Source organism: Dama dama, chromosome 5 (assembly GCF_033118175.1).
Source record: "Dama dama isolate Ldn47 chromosome 5, ASM3311817v1, whole genome shotgun sequence".
In the NCBI taxonomy this organism is placed as follows: Eukaryota; Metazoa; Chordata; class Mammalia; order Artiodactyla; family Cervidae; genus Dama; species Dama dama.
This window is the reverse complement of record NC_083685.1, coordinates 26,917,106-26,935,021: the sequence shown is the minus strand read 5'-3', so window position 1 is coordinate 26,935,021 and position 17,916 is coordinate 26,917,106.

The window sequence follows — 17,916 nt, the reverse complement described above, 5'->3', positions numbered from 1 at the left end:
GCATCTTAAATTTTCAGGGATTCTATGAGCCGGGTGGCAGCTTAAAAACACGAGTCATGGGGAAAAATAATCTGTGCCACAGGAAACTGACAAATGCTCTAATGTTCTCCCACATCACCCCACAGAGGCAGTTGTAATATGCTGAGCATCACGATTCTGCCCTTAACAAATGACAGTTGACAGATGTGAGGTCTGACTCAGCTCCCGAGACCCCCTTCAGGACAATTCTGAGACGTGGTGTCATGCTATGCTCCGGTATCAATACACTGAGGCTACAGACTGAGGGCCACGTGGACACCACTCTTTGCTTGGCTCCATCTCCTCCTGGCCTGGCTCCGGGTCCTTCATCAGCTCCCTGGAGAGAGCCTCTGACCACAGCGCTCATCCTGAAGTCCTCACCAGAGCATCTGCTCCTGGGACCCAGGTCAGCCTGGCCTCTTGGACCTCATAGCGTGCCCTCCAGCAGTGTGCAGCTGGGTGCCTGCTGCGAGTCTGTGTCCTTGATGGTGATGTTTTCATTGTTCTGTGTGGTTCTGGTTGGCTTCCCCCTAAGAGGGCACAATCAACAAATGCTAGAATATTGCAGCAGAACCAACAAACCAAGTGACATGTTCACAGGACCGCTGTAAAGAAATGATGAAATTGGCCTCACAAAGAGGTCCAGAGGATGGTTTGTGTTCAGCTGGTGGTGGAAGTAAACAGAGGAGTAAATGGAGGAGTAAGACTGGATCCTTGCCCAATACCACCAGCAAAAGTGGGATCTAGGTGGATCGCAAACCTAAATAGGAAAGGAAATAAAATAAGAAAGGAAATCAGATAGCAGAATATATAGGATGTTAGTGAACATGTGACTGGGAATTATATTTTAATCAAATTTTAAAAGTATGAGGCAGACCATTAAAATGATTAATTTTATTACATTCACATAAAGATGTCTGTTCATGAAGGAAATCATGGACAAAATTAATGAACCACTGACAGGTGTGAGAGTATGTTTGTAATGTTTGAGACTGGCAAACAGTCAACATCTAGAATACACACCATCATTTTGTAAATCAGTGAGGGAAAGAGAATTCCCATAAATGGACATGAAAATATTAGATAATCATCAGCGATTGAAACTTCAAAATACTAACAAGCATATGCCAAGATACTCCAAATTGTTGGACATGAGGGACATGCAAATGAACCCTGCAATGTGATATCTGTTTATACCTAATAGTCTGGCAGCGATTAGGAAGCTGGCAACTGCCAGTGTTGCCAGGGAGACGGAGACACAGGGACACCCGTGCCCAGCAGGCGGGAGAGTAGATGGAACATCCACCCCAGAAAGAAAGCTGGTACTGTTTAGTCAGACTGAATACAGGAGAACTCTATGACCAGTGTCTCCCCGCCTGCACCCCCAAGCACTTGCCTGGGAAGATGCTGACACGGGTCCACATGTGACAAGGGACACGTAAGGGGATGTTCTCTGAGCATGTGTGTGGCACCAGGAGTTGGAGGCTTCCTGGGAACGTGGAGGGGGCGGTGGGAAACGTGGCCCCTGAGCACCATGCAGTTGTGAAAAACAATGGAGTCACTGTGCACTTAGCAACATCAACATCTGTTCAAAACACAATTATTTGTAAAAATAAAGAGTGTCATAAACAGAAGGAAACATATAACAGAATGCCATCGGTGTATGTTTAAATATATGCCCACAAAACAGCAGTGGACATTTTACAAGACCACACTCAATTAAAAAAATAGTCATTAAACACAACTCAAGATTTTCCTAAAAATGAAATCTTGGGAAAGAGTCTCAATAAACACACTCAAATAAATAAGATTAAAATTTCATAAAAATAAAACATTTACTAGTAAACACAGTTTTATGATTTCCTAAGGGCAGGAGAGGAATGGACTAAAGGGGAATAAAGAAATAATAAAACCAGATGGAACCCACATGCAGACAAATGACACGGAATCTGTGCAGTGTGATTAGTTCACCCCGTTTGTCTTGTGGTCCAAGAAAGACAGTGAAGATGGAAGCAGTGAAAGAGGGGCTGTGAGACCCACGGAGGCCCTTGGAGGTGGACATCATTCTGTCTATCCCGAATCAGCACAAAAGAACAGTGGAAAGAAAGTGAAAGTGAAGTTGCTCAGTTGTTCCAACTCTTTGCGACCCTGTGGACTGCAGCCAACTAGGCTCCTCCATCCATGGGATTCTCTAGGCAAGAATACTGGAGTGAGTTGCCACTTCCTTCTGCCAAAGGAGACTGCGCGTCCCACCTTTCCGGACTTCTGACCTGGCCCCGCCCCTCTGACCTGGCCCCGCCCCCAACCTTGGCCCCACCCCATGCTGGCCCCGCCCCCATCTTTCCACCTGGGTCTTCCCCACTGTGCCCACAGCACACCTGCCATGAGTGAAAATGGTCTGGCAGTGGGTGTGCTGGCCTTTCTTCGGTGGGGTGCAGTCCAGAGCTCCCACAGCCCCCAGTCAGCACAGGTCTGAGCGGAGGACCAAGCCCCCTCCCTGGTGCAAACCTAGACCCTGCGGAGGTGGGCGGTGTGCAGCTCTGGGACCCTGGGCGTTTGCTCCCTTTCCACTTCCCCGGCTGTCCTGTCTCCCGCCCACAAGTATGGAACCCCAGCAAGAGCAAGGTTCTCCTGTCCACCGTCCTGGGGAGACACCTGCAGGGATGGGGGTCCCCAGAATTCCCTCCCCAACGCCCCCACCCCTGCTCAGGCCTTCCTGCAGGGAAACTTTCCTCAACATCCGAGCATCAGCATTCTGTATACAGAGACAATTCTGTGAAAACTAAAAATGATGGAAGGTGGTTGATGCCAGGCCAGTGGTGTCAGCAATTTTTTTTTCTGCATTTCTCATTTTGTTTCAATTTTGCCTCAAATAGTAAGAGTTTAGCGTCAGAATGATGAGTCACCATCTGTTGAGGTGTCCTTGAGAGAAGGTGTGCGGGGCACCAGGTGTGGACTGGAGGCTGCTTCCATCTCTGCATTTCTGGGGTGGGCGATGCTGAGGGAGGGACGGTGCCTCTGAACCTCAGGCTCTCCTTCTGTACAACCAGCCTGTCGTGATTCATCTCCCAGGGCTCTGGGTGTCATATCCTAACCTCTGTGGAATGTGTCCACTTCATCCATCTGTCCTGCTACCCTCCCAAGGCATGGCACATTCATCAGGTCACCTGCAACCTCCTAACTGCCATACCCCCCACCCCAGTCTCTGCTCAGTGGCTGGAGTCATCTTTTAAAGACTGAATTGAATCAAGTAATCTCCTCACTTAATCCCTTCAGTGGTTTCCCAGCTCACTGAACCTTAAATGCACTAAAGGCAGGATCTAGACAGAAAAGTGGGGACTGGGTCACACCTGAGGTGCAGAGCTGGGAGGACAGAGAGGGTGACTAAGGCTGGAGGAGCAGACTATGGGTGATGGCAGATGAGAACTGCTACAGGACCAGCTCTGCACACCTCCTAGGGCAAGGAAAGAGTGAGGAGCTGGGCCCAGGAGCACACTGTTCTCCCACCTTGGAAGGACCCCTTGGGGAACCATAGGACCATGGGAGAGGGGGTACCAGCCAGGGTTTGGACTCCCAAAGAGGTGGCTCTATAGGTATGCGGGGGAACTGGAAGGACACCTCCTCTTTCAGAGGCCCCTCCCACCTCAGAGGTTCCCACCAGAGCATCTATGGTCAGGAGGTGGCAGGGTGCTGCTCAGGGGAGCATGTTCACAGGCCCCAGCCCTCTTTACAGAGCAGGGCAGGATGGGTGGGGGGTTGTGGGCTGTGTCAGCAGGAGACCTCCACACTAAGGTGACAGGGCCCTGGGGACTGCCCCCCCAGAGTACACCCCCCACTCTGGGATATACCTCTGCACCCTCTCCAGCACAGGCTGTGGTCTGGCCTCCCTGGACCTTGTCTGTCCCCAGGTCACCCTGTCTCTCCCCGTTTGGGCTCTGACCTCCTGCCCCTCTGCTTTCAAGGCTGCCCTACTGCTCTGGTCAGCCCTCCTCACCTCTCCCCTGCTCAGCTCCGGCTTCCCTCCCCAAGGAAGTGCTCCCTGCCCTGTGTCCCTGGGGTCACATTTCCTGGGCTGTCCCCTCCATCATACCCAGCACAGCTGACAAGGTGTCCTCTGGTCAATACTCTCTCCTCTAGACTCAGGTCCTTGTGCTCAGGGACCACCTTTCCCTGCTGCCTTGCACACAGTAGGTGCTCATTAAATACTTGTTGGGGGACTGGGTAGTGGGTCAGTGGGATCTTAGAGCTGGGAGAGGATCTGGGTCTGGCTGGACCATCCACACAGCCCTTTTGTTACTCTGAGAGGTTCCTGCAGGGAGCCAGCCCTGGCTACACAGAGAGGTGCCTGTGAGAGAGAAAGAAATAGACAGAGGGGCTGGGCCAGCTCAGGGGGCCAGGAAGCAACTAGGGGCCAAACCAGAGCAACACTGCAGAGTGAATCACACTGTAAGGAACCCCGCACAGCACTTGGGGCCAGCAGTTTGAGGGGGACTCTGTCCTGGCGAGTGTGAAAGCGGACACTTCTCTTGCTGAAGAGCCTGGGGACTGCTGGGGAAGTGGGGGCCATGGAGCTGGTGGCAGGAAGTGTGTGGTCCACAGAGGACAGAGGATGGAAGGAGTTATCCATGGGTTATGCTCCTTCAGTCCTGGACAGTGGGGGCAGAGTGATGGGCCTGGAGGGGTCGCCCCCTCACCCTTCTCCACCTCCCCATCCCGTTAGGAGGTCTGAGCCACCCCAGCCTCGTCCACTCTCCCCAGGTCCCCCTCTGCTGCCTGGTCCGGGCAGCCGCCCTCCTCCACCTGGACAACTGCAGAGGCCTCACTGTGTAGCATGAGACCATCACACACCCACGTCAAGTCATGTGAGTTCAGACACGTGCATTTGGGAAGAAACTAAGATGCAAGCACGTGTTGGGGAATCAGGAGCCGGTGGGGATGCTGCCCCCCAGGGTGAGAGAGGGAGAGCTGCTTGGGAGTCTTGTGTGTATCTTTACCCTCCTATGGAGACACAAATGTCTCTTTCCTTACATGGTGGATTCGTACACCACGTAGGCTGCATCCTGGCACAGAGGGTGCTGGGGCTAAACCGCCTTTACAAATCTCTGGAATCATCCATGAAACCCAGTTCCCACGGTTTTGCAAAATGCGAACTGAATAGATGCAAATGCATTCAGAATGCAAAAGTCAAAGTGAAATGAACAGCGTATCATAAATAGTACATGTGTAAATTTAATTTTACAGCTCATTTTGAATTATCTCTCTTTTTTTTTTTCTGGAAAAATGCATACATTTGAATTCTTATGAATTAAATGTGGTTTTGGTGAGAATGTGGTCATTCAGCCTCAGAAGGGCCAGCAGAGAACAAGCTCCACTTCGAACCATTGCAGCCTCAGCCCTGGCAGGTGCATGTCACCTCAGCCCCGGGAACCAGTGATGCTCTCACCTGGCCTGGCAGCTCCTCGGGGGATGCCCATGTGCTGAGGCTTTCGTGGGCTGGTACCTTCTGAGTGCTTTCCATACAAGACCCAACTCGACCTGCAGGACCCCAGTAAGGCAGGTTTATCCCTGCCTTGTTCACAGACAGGACACTGAGACATTCAGCTCCTGCCCTAGGAACACAGCCAGTGAGTGAAGGTGAAAAGTGAGCCTTGGCTTTCCTCCTGTAACCTTTAAAGTTCAGACACTATGTTCCCAAACTATTTGTCATAAAAGATAAATAGTTTAGGTCAAAGGCCCCTTAAAGCTTGTTAACTTTTAGAAAAATGAAAAATAAAAATTTGGGTAAAGAAACACTGCTTTCTTGGGCTCGGAGTGTGTACTTTTTTCAACAGATATGGGGACTGGAGGTCAGTTGCAATAATCTATTAAGTAAAGCCTCAGAATCCCGCAAAAAAAAAAAAAAAAAAAAAAATTAAGCCAGGTACTTTATGCTAGATGTAAAAATAAATCCTGGTGAAAAACCAGAGTAGGAATAAAGGATTGGCTGTTAATGGTCATGCAATCAACTATCGTTTTGTCAGCTCTACTCCAGCCCCCTGAAAAACAAATCTGGCGTGCAGCTAAACAATTCAAAAGAATAAATGAACAGACAGAGCCTTGGTGCTGCTGCCTCTGGTGATTTTCTTCTGGTGTAGCCCTGTGTGTGGCTGGCTGTTATGACTGAAGACACTGGGGTGAGAACATTCTAGAAGGTTCTAGAATTTGCCTTTCATCTTCTGGGCAGGGAGGGGCAGGTGGTGGCCTGCCCTCAGGGTGTCCTTCTGTGTGGTGTCTCAGCATGGGCAGCAGGAAGGTCTGTAGGTCCCTCCTCCCATAGCTGATGCAGCCCCTACCAGGTCACTGCAGCCCCGTAACCCCCAGGACCCGCCCCCCCCCCCCCACACCTCTAACCAGGTCCCCTCCCACCCTCCTTCCCTGAAGCCAGGGTGGGATGCTCGGAGACCAGAGTGTCAGGAATGACATACAGGAAACCTTCCCTGTCCTCCAGCTCTCCTTTTTGGGACACCTCCAGTTAGGACAACAAGCTCTCAAAGCCTTTGGAATCCTTCCAGGAAAGCACAGGGTGGAAACTTGACATGAAAAACTGTCTCTTTCCTCCAGTAGTAGAATTATTATTATTATGTTTTGAAGTGTGACTTTGCTTGCAGTATAAGCCTAATTAGAACCCTGTAGCGATGCATTCCACACCACAAGGATGAGAACAGGAATTCCCAAGCCCTCTCTTGCTCCCAAACTGTCAATAATTCTGCAGTTACCTGTGCATTTATGGTGGTGGGTGAGTGGTTATTGCTGATGAGCTTTTATCAGGGACCCCAGGGCTCTGCTAGGAGCCAAGAAACCAAGAATGTATAAGGGAGCGCCTGCCTTCAAGGGACCAAGTACAGCTGGGGAGGAGGGTGGTTCCAGTATCAGAGAGATGGGGAGTTGGGCTGAACACAGACAGCAGATAGACAGGGGCCAGGGAGGACATGGGAAAAGGATGCAGGCAGGACAGGCCTGGGAGATGTGTGAGGCGGCAGCCTAGGGGCTCCTTGGAGTGGAGCAGAAGTCCTGGGGGAGGGTCTCCAGGTTGTGGACGCAGTGGCAAGAAGGATGCTATGAAGCCTTTGGTGGAAATGGTGTTCCCAAAGCTATCAGTCCCTTGATGTGGTGGGAAGGAGCTTTGATGACCTCAGTGCTCAGAGACCACCTTTCTACAGCCCACTTATTGCTCTGTCCCAGTATTTCTCAGGCTCAGAAGAGTGAAGTTGGGGTTGGAGGGACAGAAATAGGTTACCAATTAAAACTCTGTCAGGGACAGAATCAATTTCTAATTAGCTTTAAAAAGGTAGGGGGAGTCTATTGGCTCACTTCACAGAAAGTACCAGGTATTGCCTTCAGGCGTGGCTGGATCCAGGCACTCAGGTGATGCAGTGAGGATCTTCTCTCTGCTTCACAGTGACCATCTGCGTCTGAGTACGACTTCACTGGAAAGCCAGCTTTGGGGGACGAGAACAGACCTTTTCTAAAACAGGATGGAGCAGGCATCTCCATCACCAAGGACAAGAGGTCCTTGTCTTTCTTGGAAGCAGAGATTGGGCAATGTATGTCAGCAGTGAGAGCACGGTGACACCCCCGTGGCAGCTGGCAGCCCCAGACAGAAGAGCCCCAGCTGCTGTGAGTCAGGTCCTTTCTCCACCTAGAGATGTCTGGGGTGGGGGAGGTATGACCATCTGGGTGGGGAGGAGTCAGCAGGAGGGCTGAGTAGGCACTGCCCAGCCTGTCGGAGCTGACAAGAGAGAGACCCTCCCCAGAACAAGGTGAGATCAGGGCAGCAAGGTTTGTGAGACCCTGACTCAGAGGCAGCAGATCCCCCAGGCGGGGTCCTACCCCATCCCCACCCTGCAGCCTCCTCCTCTCTCCAGACTCTTCTCAACAAGAGGGATTTACCTTTTCATTCTTTTTTAAACAAATTTGGTTTATAAGTGTCACCAAGACTTTTTATTTTATTTGGCCACACTCTGCAGCATACAGGATCTTAGTTCCCCCCGTAGGAATTGAGCCAGTGCCTCCAGCAACAGAAGTGTAGAGTCTTAACCATTGAACTGCCAGGGATGTCCCACCTTTTCATTCTTTAAATATTTGTCACCTCTGATTCCCCAGCACCGCAACTCATGGAGCTGCACCATAAGGATTTCAAATCTGCTTCTGAAGCAGAGCTTCCTTCTGGAGAGGTATTTCAAAACACACATCCTATCTCCCAAGAGCTGACTATTAAATGATGTAGTCATGTACATGACATTCATACTGTTATTATTACTCAGTCATTAAGTCATGTCCAACTCTGTGACCCTATCAACTATAGCACTCCAGGCTTCCCTGTTCTTCACCATCTACTGGAGTTTGCTCAGACTCATGTCCACTGAGTCGATGATGCCATCCAACCATCTCATCTTCTGTCCCCCGCTTCTCTTCCTGCCCTCAATCTTCCCCAGCATCAGGGTATTTTCCAATGAGTCATCTCTTTGCATCAGGGGGTCAAAGTATTGGAGTTTCAGCTTCAGCATCAGTCCTTCCAAGGAATATTCAGGACTGATTTCCTTTAGAATGGACTGATTGAATCTCCGCACAGTCCAAGGGACTCTCAAGAGTCTTCTTCAATGTCACAGTTCAAAAACATCAATTCTTCAGCACTCAGCTTTCTTTATAGTCTAACTCTCACATCCATACAAGGCCACTGGAAAAACCATAGCTTTGACTCTGGGGACCTTTGTGGGCAAAGTGATGTCTCTGGTTTTTAATATGCTGTCTAGGTTTGTTATAGCTTTCCTTCCAAGGACCAAGCATCTTTTAATTTCACTCATGTAAAGTACCTTTAAGCAAAAGAGTTACACACACACACACACACACACACACACACACACACACACAAACTCACATGCACATTCATGCTCACAACTGTTTCTAAATATTTAGAAAAAATCCCAACCCTTGTCTTTGAAGAACCCTTGAGGGTTTTACAATCTCTTAGAGAGTGAGTGATATTGAAACAGTAACAAATTAGCTGTGTGTGGAGTGCATTTCAAAACTACTTTCTATTTATTTAATTTGCTGACTTTTATAACTTGAAGCTCTCACTAGGGCTCCAAACTTCTTTTTGATGACTGAAGAAATTGTTGGTACCCAGCTTCCTGAGGGCATCTGTCTCCATCCTTTAAAATTGCCTTTTCCACATGTTGCACAGGATTTTTACAAGGTTCGCCATTACAAATTATGGTTCAAATGGCAAAATGGGGCCTCTGTAATAAATGATTTCAGATTCTAAGTGTATAATTATGGTGTTTTTACTAATTCTATAGTCAAGATAGGTAATTATGTCATTAAAATATGACATTTTATCCACTCTGTAGAAGCTATTTGTAGGGGATCATGAACTTTGTCAGTCTGAGGTGTGAGCAGGGGTCTATCTGGGGATCAAGAGACCATCCTACAGGAGGAGATGAGGATTTCACATGGTAAAGTTTATCGCCAGTTGCTGGTGTTCTGCTTGGTCCTGGGGAGGAGAGATTCTAAGAGAGTTAATGACATGTGTTCTTTCCCTTGGTAATATTAGGACAAACAACCCCCCATTTAGTATAATTGCTTGAATTATCTGGTTAAAATTCCATGTAATCTTCTCTAATGACTTATAATTACACTTAGATGCTGCCTGAAAACCCCCTGTGTGCTTGGAGGAACATGGTGGGGGCTGGGTTTTCCAGAGGGGTTCTTCCCAGGAGGTGTCCCCGTTGACTATCACTTGCTTTCCGGCTCCCTCATGCCCCTGGTGGAGATTCCTGAGTGGACCTGGGATCTTGTCACTGTGTCTGTCCATGGGGTCCAGGGTTCAGACCCCAAGTCAGGAATCGCTCCCTCCCACTGGCTCCTGATTTACCCCAAGTCCTAACTCTAGCATCCGGTCCCATCACTTCATGGCAAATAGAAGGGGAAGAAAATGGAAACAGTGATAGACTTTATTTTCTTGGGCTCCAAAATCACTGCAGATGTGACTGCAGCCATGAAATTGAAAGATGCTTGCTCTTTGGAAGGAAAGCTATGACAAACCTGGATAGCATGTTAAAAAGCAAAGACATCACTTTGCCAACAAAGGTCTGTATAGTCAAAGCTTTGGTTTTCCAGTAGTCATGTATGGATGTGAGAGTTGGACCATAAAGGAGGCTGAGAGCCAAAGAACTGATGCTTTTGTATTGTGTTGTTGAAGACTTTTGAGAGTCCCAGGAACTGCAAGGAGATCAAACCAATCAATCCTAAAGGAAATTAACCCTGAATATTCATGGGAAGGACTGATGCTGAAGCTGAAGTTCCAAAACTTTGGCCACCTGATGCAAAAACGGACTAACTGGAAAAGACCCTGATGCTGGGAAAGATTGAGGGCAAGAGGAGAAGGGGGCGACAGGGAATGAGACAGTTTGATGGCATTATCAACTCAATGGACATGAGTCTGAGCTAACTCCAGGAGATGGTGAAGGACAGGGAAGTATGGTGTGCTGCAGTCCATGAGATCACAAAGAGTCAGCACAATTGAGCGACTGAACAACTGACTCTAGCTGGGGACATGTCCACACCTTCCCTTCCTTGTCCACAGCTGGATCAAGGCCAGGCCCCTCGACTCTGAAATTCTCTCTTCTGTGAGATTTCAGCTTTTTTCTGTTGAATACACTTTTGGAAGTTGGTGCTGGATTAACGAACAATAGCAGGCCAGCACTCCACACACAGTATGGGGTTTGAGCGCTGGAAGAGGCTGGCGGAGGGTGGGGACTGAGACCTTGAGGGATGTCCATCAACCTTGCTCCAAAGCAAGTGAGCACGCTTCTCACCCACCCACTCCAGGGTGGATTTTCTGCCTCATACACGGGGGTTGTGACACCAGCAGCTTCCCAGCCTGATGTTCCCTACCAATTTCAGAAGGAAATAACAATTCATGTGATTAAAGGCAATGATCATGAGCTGGTATCACTTTTCTTCTTTTATTTAACACAATGAAAATATAATTACATCCTTTATGTAAAATCTCACGCATATTAACAGCTGTCACCCAGTCACAATATGATGGTCATACGTTTCTGGTTGCATATGTCTTTTCATTGTGCTTTGGCAGGAAGATCCCAGTGTTTGCTTTAAATTCCATTATACTATCAACGAGAGGCCGTGGAGGGGGCAAAGGGGACCCAACACAGAAATGGCCATGATCTCACAAAATCGCAGAATGCAGAACCACTCACTCTGGTGTCAGCCATCCTGAGCTGGGGGTGGGGAGGAGGGGAAGTGAGGGGCAGACCTGACACCTCCTGAAAGTGCCCTTGTTAACTGAAGCACAGATGCTGAGAGGAAAGGTTTCCATGCAGCCATGTGAATAATGGAGAAATACAAGTGGTCTATTTAATTTATCATGAAGAAGAATTTCCTCCAAGCCCTGCCTAAACCTGGAGTTTCCCTTCCAATGATGAGAATAAATCATTAAATTAGATTTCATGAGCTCTGACTAGATTTCTCTTTTAACCCCATGAAAGTGTCACTTGCTGAGCCCTGTCCTATCACCTGTGGTCAGGGACAACCTAGGTGGACGAGGCATGTGGGCTGCTCTGTAGATGGAGGGAGGGGAAGGAAGGGTCTTTGGATCTGTACACCCTCCTGCCTTCTCCTTGAGCCCCCAGCACACCCCTCTGCTCTTCCCCACCCCCTCCCTCAGTCAGTGAGAACCAGCTGCTACAATAATTGCCCAAGGCAGACATTTTCAAAACATTAATTCTCCAGGGATAAAATCATTAATTAAAAAGGAATTAATGTATTCTGAAGGCAAGTATAAATTAGCTGGGGATTGTTCACTCTTAGATCATTTTAGTCATGGATGAAAACATGAGACATTAAAGCTGGTGTGCAGACAAGACTCGACACATTCTGAGATTCTCCTTGTGCCTGGACATCTGTGTCTCGTCTAACTTCTGTTAGACTGGATTTTTGTGATCTCTGCTCTGCTAGTGAGAGATAATGTACGTGCATTTCACACAAATGGGAAGATTCAGGGGCCCTTCTCACCCAGACATGCACCCAGGGAGGAATATGCCAGCAAACAAAGCCAAGTTTTAAAAGCTTCCCATCTGTTTAGCTGTGTGAGTGATGCATGTTGATGGCAGGGAGAGGAGATCAGAAAACCCAGGGACTCGAAGAAAAGAGAGTGCAATCATCCACATTTTATCATCAGGCAAATCACCTTTAGCATTAATGCTGTATCTTTTCCATTTCTAGAATTTTGTCTAAAATAAAGCACACATATAATGCACGTGATATATTTAACCTCATTTATGCCTAAATGGGTCTGTGTTGTAAATGACATTTCATGACCTACTCCATCACTCGATACACTGCAGAGACCAGTGCACATAAATCATGCAGATCTGCACAAGCATCTTATTCTGAGAATGTCCACTGATGCTGTCCTGAAGTCATCTCCCTCGTTGGTCCTTCAGGATTCCTGGTGGCTTTGGTGCCACACACAGACATGTAATTAGTGTCTCTGGGTTGCACTTTTGCCCTTAGCACACTGCCTGCCCCCCTAGCCCCAAAATGGTTTTCACTTTACAGACAGAACAGGGAAACAAAAGCACCAGTTACCTTAGCCACAACACTGTTGGTGGGGAGGGAGAAACAAAAGAGGGGGATCCTGAGAGTCATAATATGTCAGGGAGAGAGCAAGAGAAGTGGGAGACAAAGAAGGGGAACTCTATGGGCATTTCTGAACTAGTGCTGGGTTCACCTGACCCAACCACATGTACTTTGACACTCATCAGCGTGCTGCCCCCAAGGTACTCCAGTACCAGGACTCAGCTGACTGATGGACAGAGCACACACGGGACAGATACACTTAGCACTTCAGAGGCTTTGGAACGGAATTGAACCACAGCCCATGCAATGAAGGCAGGGACTTGCTGCATCTACCTACGCAGGTCAACTTTCCAGTAAAACAAACCTTCCCCAAAGAATTTCAACAACATCCAGAGTCACAGAATGTAATATTTACTATTCAGGATACAGCCTGAAATATTATGCCATCAAGAAACCAGAATCATCTCAGTACGTTGCAAGTGGAAATTACAGTTAAGAGATACCAACCCCAGGTGACACAGTTGTTGGAATTATCAGACAAACCCTTAAAACAACTGTTATAACTATGCTCCAAGAAGAAATATGAACACTCTTTAAACAAATGGAAAGAAAGAGATTCATATGAGAAATAGAAGATAAAAAGCAACAAATGAAAATTTAGAGCTGAAAAATACAATAACCAAAAGACAAAATACTGTCTGGTCCCAAAAGAAGAATGGAGTTTACAGAGGAAAATGTCACTGATAACAGATTAATAAAAAATTATCCATTCTGAGAAACCAGGAGAATAATACTGAAAAACCCAAACAGAGACACAGACCCATGGGACAAATACAAACAAAAGCTCAGCATTTATGCCATCAGAATTCCAGAGAGGAAGAGCGTGGTGAGAAAATAATTGCTAACATGTCACAAATTTGTCAAAACAAAAAGCAACACATTCAAGCAACCAAGTGAGCCCCAAATAGGACAAATTCAGAGAAAGTCATGCTTACATATATCATAATCAAACTGCTGAAAGCAAGCACAAGAATAACCTTGAAATAACTGTGAAGACATTCTAATCACTCTTCCCCCTCTGTGTGTGTCATTGTGTAGAATGTCTTCACAGTTTTCATCAGAAAGCATAAAATTAGATGATAGCAGAACAGCCAGTGATTTCAGGGCTCAAAAAAGTGGAGTCCACCAGAGTCCTACCTCCAGTGAAAACATCCATCAATAAAGGTGGTGCTGAGACATTCTCAGAAGCAGGACGCCAGACGTGTTGCCAGCTAACCTGCTGGGAAAAAACTTGAGGCAGCATCCCAGGAGCAGAGAAAGAGACCAGAGGAGACTCATGACTTCACAAGGGAGGGAGGGGAAGCAGAAATGGTGAGTATCTGGGTCCTAGCTGCTTTTCTCTCTTCATTCTTTAAAGCATGAAACTCCTGGTTTCAGCTCTGACATTACAGAACTTCGGAAAGTTCACTTTCATCCATAAAACCAGGAAAAACTGAACGAACTAAAATCAAATTTGCTTGGAAGCATTGAGAAGTGAGGAGCAGACAAACAACCACTTCAAAATCCAGAGAGACAAAGGATGTAGAGGGTCAGGCCAGGATCTACTCACCTGGAGCAGGAACAGCTGGGGAGGTGAGCTGGCAGCAACACTTTGATGATGCTGACGTATGGCTGAGCCTGAGTGAGGACTCTTGTGAGGGCCAGAGCTTCTGTTGGCCACAGTGTCAGGGGACGCCCACACTGTTCTGGGTTTTACCACCAGGAGCCCTACCAGGTCTCCTCGGTAAGACCCAAGAAAGATCCCTGTGGCCAAGGTAGAGGGAGGGGAGAGCAGTCCTCGTGAAGGGGTCCAGAGCCTTCTCTGGAGCAAAGGCTGCTCTCCAGGTGGGATTGGGCCAGAGCTCAGTCCTGAAGACTGTCCCAGCCTGGAGGAGGGGTTGCGCCACGGCAACCCTTCCAGCCTTTGTCTGACCTGAGAAGGGAGAAGAATCGATCTCTCTGGAGAAGCACATGGGGAGGTCATGGCCCAGGGCTCAGCCACTAATAGAGAGATTTCACCATATGATTGTAGACCACTTTCCTCCCCCAGACCTACAACCCCTGGGCACAGGTGTAATAACAGTGATTATGGCTGAAAGAGCTGCAGGGCCCAGCATATCTGTAGAGGAGCACATGGGGAAGCCCAGTCTGTGGGGCGCCAGACAAACGCACGAGGGTAACCTGGAACCTTCGATACCTGGAGCCACAGAAAACCTCACCCAGAGCCCATCCTACCCAGATGGACATGCAGCCTCCCACTAACGGCCTGTTCATCCCCGTTCCTATCACCCAGTGCAACACGTCCTGCTTCCAACAAGGATGCTTGACAGCAAGGGTATCGCTGTCACTGTATTCCTAGGTTTATAAGGAATGTAGGCGTAATGCACAGGACACCTGTAGCATAGTGTGGGAAGGTAAGGTGACCCAGATCACTACCATCCCTGTGTTCCATGTGAAATCATAAAATACCAGTGTTAGATGGATTGTGAAAAGTTTAAGTATATGAATTTTAACCCCTAGGACATACACACACACACACACACGCACACACAGAACTATACAAGGGATATATTAAAAAATCAACAGATAAATTGAAATAGAATACTAAAAAAATTAAATGCTATAAAAGGAAGTCAGAAAAGGGACAGAGAAGAATTAAGACCAGAGGCAGCAAACAGAAAAAGATAATAAATAATTAGATATAATTCAAACATCAATAATTATGTTAACTATAAACAGTCTAAAACATGGTTCAGCAAACTACAGTCTTAGGGCCAAATTCAGTTTACCACCTGCTTTTGTAAATGTAGGTTTATTGGAATAGAGATTTTACCATTATCTGTGTATTGTCTGTGGTGCTTTCGTGCTGAAACTGAAGAATGGAAAGAGCTGCAGCAGAAACCCTGTGGCCCAAAGCGAAAATTACTTAGCATCTGTCCTGTTATAGAAAGAAACCAAAACTTGAGAAACCCGGTTCCAGACACACTAGTTAATTGTTGTCAGAATATTACAAAAAGTAAAAATAAAACCCAACACACGTAGTAACCTATATGCTGTCTATAAGAAACCCATTTTAAATACATCATTCTAGGAAAGATAAATTAAAATTATAAAAAAGACATACTATGCAACGCTAACCAAATGAAAGCTAAAGAACCTATATTCATATCAAAGTAGACTTCAACTAAGGAAAAACACCAACCATTTAAAGAAAAGATAACAACTGTGCACAGTCCCTTCTGGAAAGCCCTTAGCAACTGGCTTTAGAGGGCAGCATTTCCACCCTGATACCAGAGTCACGATATTACTTTCAGCCATTAGAGTGGTATCATCTGCATATCTGAGGTTGTTGATATTTTTCCTGGCAATCTTGATTCCAGCTTGTGATTCATCCAGACTGGCATTTTGCATGAGGTACTCTGCATATAAGTTAAATAAACAGGGTGACAATAAACAGCTCTGTCATACTCTTTTTCAAATTTTGAACCAGTCAGTTGTTCATGCAAGGTTCTAACTGGTTGCTTCTTGATCTGCATAAAGGTTTCTCAGGAAACAGGTAAGGTGGTCTGGTATCCCCATCTCTTTCAGAATTTTCCAGTTTGTTGTGATCCACACAGTCAAAGGCTTTAGCATAGTCAACGAAGCAGAAGTAGATGTTTTCCTGGAATTCCCTTGATTTCTCTTTAACTTTAATTTCCTTGCATTCTTTAACTAGATAGAGATCATCTCACACACACACACACACACACACACACCTAAGCTATGCCTAGTGGTGTAAGACTGTATATCCCCTCTAGACTGGAGCACAGCCAGCACAATCAATCAAACATTGTCTGGCTGTCCTAGGGAGGGCACTGTACAAGAAAGAGTAATAAAACTCATGTATGTTGAAACAAAAGAAATAAACCTGCCTCCATTTGTAGACAACATGATTCTCTATGAAGAAAATTTCAACAAATCTACCAAAAGAAAAAGGAAAGCTCCTTTAATTAATTAAAAGTAATCAATTATATTAAAATTAATTAAGCAATTAATAAGTGAATCCAACATGATCTTAGTACACAGATCAATAGACAAAAATGAATCATGTTTCTATGGACAAGAAATGCAAATCTGAACCACAAAATACAATTACAGTTGGTCATAACCACGTGCAGGATCTGTAATCTGAACACTACAAAATACTGAGGCAACAAATCAAAGCAGATCTAAGTAATAAAAAGACATACAGTGATCATGTACATGAAGACTCAGGAGTTAGTGCATCAATTCTTCCCAAAGTAATCTCTATGTATAATGTAATGCAACAACTTTCAGTTCAGTTCAGTCGCTCAGTCGTGTCCGACTCTTTGCGACCCTATGAATCATAGCCTGTCAGGCCTCCCTGTCCATCACAAACTCCCAGAGTTTACTCAAACTCATGCCCATCGAGTCGGTGATGCCATCCAGCCATCTCATCCTCTGTCGTCCCCTTCTCCTCCTTCCTCCAATCCCTCCCAGCATCAGGGTCTTTTCCAGAGAGTCAACTCTTCGCATGAGGTGGCCAAAGTATTGGAGTTTCAGCTTCAGCATCAGTCCTTCCAATGAACACCCAGGACTGATCTCCTTTAGGATGGACTGGTTGGATCTCCTTGCAGTCCAAGGGACTCTCAAGAGTCTTCTCCAACACCATAGTTCAAAAGCATCAATTTTTCAGCGCTCAGCTTTCTTCACAGTCCAACTCTCACATCCATACATGACTTTAGCAGGAATTAATTGTAGATGGGGACAAGACGATTTTAAAAGTCATTTGAAAAAGGAGATGAGGTAGAACAGCCAGAATAATTTTGAGAAAGAATAAAAGTTGGAGGAATGTCCTCCCCAATTTTAAGTCTGTTTAGTTCCTGTATAGTCTGTATAGTCTCCTCCCTTGGGAGGAGACTATACAGACTATACAGGAACTAAACAGACTATATGGAAACAGACCCACAATAACATAGAAGCTCTTTTTTTTTTTTTTTTTTTTGAAATGATTGAAAGAGTAATTCAGTGGAGTAAATATTATATCCAGCTAATATTGTTGAAAAGATTGACATCCACATGCAAAATATAAAAAAATAAATCTAAGGAAGTCTTGTGCCTTATAGAAAAACAAACCAAGCGTTATGGCTATAGATCAAATGTAAAAATGGAAAATGATAAAACTCTTAGAAGAAAATGTAGGAGAAATTATTCATG